The sequence below is a fragment of the Myotis davidii genome, unplaced genomic scaffold, assembly GCF_000327345.1.
Source record: "Myotis davidii unplaced genomic scaffold, ASM32734v1 scaffold326, whole genome shotgun sequence".
Classification (NCBI taxonomy): Eukaryota; Metazoa; Chordata; class Mammalia; order Chiroptera; family Vespertilionidae; genus Myotis; species Myotis davidii.
Genome location: NW_006296626.1, coordinates 406,083 through 411,861, shown reverse-complemented (window position 1 = coordinate 411,861; position 5,779 = coordinate 406,083).

Here is a 5,779-nt window from a genome sequence, read left to right as displayed (position 1 = left end):
GTCAGAGACCCAGGAGGCCGCTGCCGCGAGAGCCTGCGAATGAGTGAGGGAGGCTCACGCCTCATTCATTCAACAAACGTTTCTTGAGCGCTTTCTGCGGGCCAGGACCTGGGGATACGCGAGGGAACGAAACAGGGCCCCTGCCCCGATGGGTAAGCCTGGCTCCCCACCCCAGGCCTGCTGCCAGTGGGCTGTGTGGCCCTGGGCAATTTGCTTAACCCGTCCGTGCCTCAGTTTCCTCATCTACACAATGGGGCTAATCAATGCTCCCCACCCATTCGGACTGTAATGAAGATGAACTGGGTTGATTCACGTTGAGGCCTGGCACACGGAAAACCCTCAGTAAACGTTGGCTACCGTTGTCATAAAAGTTAGTGCCCGAATCGCTTCTTGGCCTTTTGGCTAAGATCAAGTGTAGTATCTGTTCTTATCAGTTTAATAAAAGTTAGTGCCCGAGACAGTGAGCAAGCAAACACATATGCAATATCCTCCTAGAGCAGCGGTTCTCAACCTGTGGGTCGCGACCCCTTTGGGGGTCGAATGACCCTTTCACAGGGGTCACCTAAGACCATCGTAAAACACATATATAATTCCATATTGTTTTTGTGATTAATCACTATGCTTTCATTATGTTCGATTTGTAACAATGAAAATACATCCTGCATAGCAGATATTTACATTACGATTCATAACTAGCAAAATTACAGTGATGAAATAGCAACGAAAATAATTTTATGGCTGGGGGTCCCCACAACATGAGGAACTGTATTAAAGGGTCGCGGCATTAGGACGGTTGAGAACCACTGAAATCTAGGGACTGGTAACTAAATAAAGCAGAATGAGGGGTGGGTTTGGGGTGCGGGGGTGTTTTATAAGACCTGGCCGGGAAAGGCCGCCCCGAGCAGACTTGGAGGAAAGGAGCATCCCAGACAGAGGGAACAGCACGTGCAAAGGCCCTGGGGTGGTGGTTGCAGGACAGCATAGGAGCAGGCACAGCTGAGAGGAGGGGAAGAGAAGCAGGCGGAGGCCAGGTTAATTCCGGGGCGATGGGGGAGCCACCGAGGGCCCTGAGCTCAGGCTGTGCGGGGAGGCGAGGCTGCACGGGACAAGGGCGGAAGCAGGAGATTGTAGCAAGGGTCCGGACGAGAGAGAGCGAGAGCGAGAGCGAGAGAGAGAGAGAGAGAGAGAGAGAGAGAGGAGAGGAAAGTGCTGGGAGCAGCGGAGGCGGTGAGAAGTAGTCCCATGTGGGAGCTACTTTGGAGGTCGAATCTGCAAACTTGCTGAGGAACATGAGGGAAGGAGAACCCCAGGGTGGTTCTAAGATTTGGGGTCTGCAGAGCTGGGTGAATGGGGCGCCCTTTACCCCCTGGGGAAGCTGCAGAAGAAACAGGATTGAGCTCCCAGGCCGCGGCGGGGCTGGGCCACGGGGCGGAGACGTGGGCGGGGCTGATGGATGGGGCGGGGCCTCAGGCAGGAAGTGTGGTCCCGGGAACCTCTGGGCGGACAGAGCTCAGAGTGCCCTTAGCGAGGGGCGTGGCCAAAGTAAAATGCCCTCTGTTCTATAATGGAACCGGACCGCGCACGGAGCAGCTCCTTGACCCCGGGGGTCGGGGGTCCCGACAGTATGGCCCCGAGGACACCCAAGAACCTCTACAACACCATGAAGCCCTCCAATCTCGGTGAGTGGGACCAGGGCCTCTGACCACGCCCCCATCCCTGTGGCCCCGCCCATCCGGCTGGCCCCGCCCCCAGCCACAGTCTCCAAGATGAGCCGGGCAGTGAGGACCCCCGCCCTGCCTCCTGTGGACACCCTAGGTGGGCGCATGGACACCACGGTGACTTAGACACTCTCAGCCCCTGAGCTGGACAAACTCCGGTCAGACCACCCGACAGCTGACAACACACCAGGAGGCGCCTAACTGTTGAATTAGAATTGGGGGGGGGGGCGGGGAGAAGGGAGCAGACCACTGGGGTTGGCATCCTGGCTCTGCTTCTTGTGACCTGGGAAGCCTGTGCCTCACCCACAAGGTGAGGAGCACACAGCGCTCCCTGTAGGGCTGTTGTGAGGGTCTCAGAGCCATGCCTGGCCCAGAACACGTGCTGTGTCCATGTGAGCTGCTGCTGTTCTTACACTAGAGGCCCGGTGCACGAATCCGTGCATGGACAGGGTCCCTTAGCCCCCGGCTGGCTGGAAGGGAGGGACCTCAGGAGGTTGGCTGTGGGAGCACACTCACCACCAGTGGGCAGCTCCTGCATTGAGCATCTGCCCCCTGGGTGGTCAGTGTGTGTCATAACTACCCGTCAACCAGTCCATCTGCTGAGCGGTCATAAGGGTCGCTGCGGGCCATGGGTAGCCACAGAGGAATTTAGAGCAAAGTCAGAAGTGGGGGGAGCTCTGCTTTGTGGAGGGGAGAGGCTGGGAGGACGGTCCAGGCCTGAGCTGGGTCTGAGGAGCAGTAATAAGAGACATTGATCTGGATCTTGCGGGATGAGTAGGAGTTCTGCAGGCAAAGGAGGGGAGGCAGGGTTTCAAGGCAGCGAGAACAGCAGGTGCAAAGGCCCTGTGGTGGGCCTGAGAGGACTCAGGCAGGCGCCAGAGAGAAGGGTGGCCTGAGAGGAGGGGTGGGTGGTGACTGTCCCGGGTGGGTGGTGCGGAGATGTGGGAAGAGTGCCGGGCAGTGGAGGGGCAGGTGGGGTGTAGGAGTCCCGTGGTGGGGCTGACCTTGGACATGGCTGGCCAGGGGCCAGAAGGCTGGTGTGATGATCCAGGAGGCAGGCGGGGCCAGAGCTGGGCACAGCAGTGCCCGCTGGGAGTGGGCGATGGCGGTGATGCCACCTCCCTGCTTGGTCCCCACAGATAACCTGCACCACAACTACCTGCACCTCAACGTCAACAGCCCCAAGCACCACGCCACCACGCTGGGTATGCACGCATGCCAGGGCCGGGCCGGGGACACAGGGCCCCTCTCCTCCGCTCCTGAGAGCACCCCAGGGGGGCCCGGGACAGAGCAGGTGGGAGGCCCGTGAGCCTGTCCTCACGTCCAGTCCGGTAACCGAGCGAACCTCTGCTTCCCACTTGGACACCGGAAGTGGCCGTCTCTCTCCCACCCGAGTTGGTGGGGAGATGCAGGAGTCTATCTCCCCACCCCCACCCCTGGACAGGGCACCCAGCAGGTGCTGATCCAGGGCCCATTGCCCCGCCTCCTGTGACCTGTCCTCCTTCCCCAGCAAAGAGCCTGTCTCCTGGCGCGGGCGGAGACAGCCTGGACAGCGGGAGCTCTGAGGGGCTTGGATCCCAGATATTTAACTCCCTAAGGGGCTGGGGCCTGGGCTCCTGGGTCTGAGGGAGGAGGGGCTGGGGCCTGGGCTCCTGGGTCTGAGGGAGGAGGGCTGGGGCACTAATTTTACCCCCAGGACCCAAAGGTCAGGGCCTGTGGCCTGGAGCATGGGGCACAGCCGGCCGGCCGGGGCGAGGGGAAACCTGATCGCACACACTCAGGAGTAGAGATAAATTTAATTTGTCTGGCAGGGGGCTGGGTTGGACCCCTGGGTCTGAGGGAGGAGGGGCGGGGGTCCTGGACCCCTGGGTCTGTGGGAGGAGGGGCTGGGGGCCTGGGGGCCTGGGTCTGAGGGAGGAGGGGCTGGACTGACCCCGGCTGTGCTCTCTGCCCCAGACTGGAGGGCCGCCCCACCTCCCAGCCCCAACTTGCATTACTCCACGCTGTCCTGCTCTCGGTCTTTCCACAACCTCTCGCATCTGCCCCCGTCCTACGAGGCTGCTGTGAAATCCGAACTCAACCGCTACTCCTCCCTCAAGAGGCTGGGTGAGTCCCGGAACGGCGGGGTCAGGGCCAGGGCCGAGGTTCAGGACCGCGGACAGTGGCCCAACAGCTTTCTAAGGGCTCATTTAGAGCTTCCCCCTACAAGTTTGTTCCGGGAGCACATTTGTATCAGAATCACCTGGGGTGGTTTTTAAAATGCAAATTCCTGGTGTACCTCCCCTGGGTCTACTGTGTGTATCAGGACTTGCATTTTCAATGAACAGAAATAAGACTCATGCACATTCTCTCTCTCTCTCTCTCTCTCTCACACACACACACACACACACACACACACACACGTAACTAAGTGAGCTTGAGAATGGGTCAGGAGCTTCAGGTGTGGCTGGATCCAGGTGCTCCGAAGCTGTCTCCAGGATTCTACATCTCTCAGCTCTGCTAACCGGGGGGCTGGCTTCATTTTCAGACAGATATCCCCCCATGGCTGCAAACAGGGACCTGAGAATTTCCAGGTTGCCATTCAACCAGCAGAAAAGAGTCCCCTCCAGCCCCAGCCGGTGTGGCTCAGTGGATAGAGTGAAGGGTCCTGGGTTCGATTCCAGTCAGCACGAATCTCTGTTGCAGGCTCCTCCCTGGCCTGGGCCCTGGTCAGGGCTTGTGCAGGAGGCAACCAATCAATGTGCTTCTCTCACATGGATGTTTCCCTCTCTCTTCCACTCTCTCTTAAAAAATCAATGGAAAAATAGCCTCGGGTCAGGATTTAAAAAAAAAAGTCTCCAATGATTCCAGCAACAATTGGCGTGGGTCCCATCAGCCCAAATAATGTCACACACTCATCCCTGATCTATTCATTGCGACTCTAATTGGATATTTCTGGCTCAGTGGCCCACCCCTTCAAACATTTTAAACTGAGAGCCAAGTAAGAAATGCTTTTTAACATTATGGCCCATGAGATGCATGTATATTTGCACATTTTTAAATACAGGAAACCGTTGGAACTTGTTATTAAGAACATTTTTGGAAGAATGTATCTCAATCTGTTGAGATCTTGCTTCTAGATGTATCCTCTGGCTCAAATAACTTTTTATTAAAATTCTCTTTATAAAGAGAGGCAGAAACATCAATGATGAGAGAGAGGCACCAATTAGCTGCCTCCTGCACACCCCACACTGGGGATTGAGCCCAAAACCTGGCATGTGCCCTTGACCAAAAGCGAACCCAGGACCCTTCAATCCACAGGCCGTGACACTCTATCCACTGAACCACACCCTCTAGGACTTAAAATTCTCTTTATTTAAGAACATTTCAAACATACCCAAGAGGAGAGAAGATTGTCACGTCAACCTCCAGGTTCCCATCATCCAACTTGAACCATGAGCAGCACTTGGTTATCCTAACCGCCCTCCATCCCATCTTTCCGTGGATCATTTTAAAGCAAGTCTCAGGGTTTATGTCACTCCATCCGTTAACATTTCAGTAACACACACACAACTGAAAAAAAAAACATATGAACCAGCACTCACCCTCACTCCCTTTTGATGGGGGGTGCCTTCTGGTGAAGAGCATTTTCTGTGCTTTTCAATCCTTGCCCTCGGAGCAAGGGTTTTTTTCCCCGTTGATTTTCAGAGAGAGTGGACGGGCGGGGGGAGAGAGAAACATTGGTGTGAGAGAGACACATCGATTGGTTGTCTCCCACGCACCTCAACTGGGGGCTGGCCAACGCTCTAACCACTGAGCTCCCTGTCCAGGGCGCTATTTCATTTTTCAAAACGTTGGTCACTACCCATAAAATTGACTTCACAGAAAGCACCGCTACACGATGGGAGGGAGGGGAAGTGCTCCCTCCGAAGCAGGAGTTGGGTTCTGCTCCCCAAAAAAGAGCTCCTGGGAGGCAAAATAAAAGTCCCCGTATCTGCCCGCCCCGCCTGGGAGGAGGGCCGGGGAGTCTGTGTTTTGGCCACATCGCTAGCGGGTTGTTCTGATTCAGCTGCGCCCCTGCC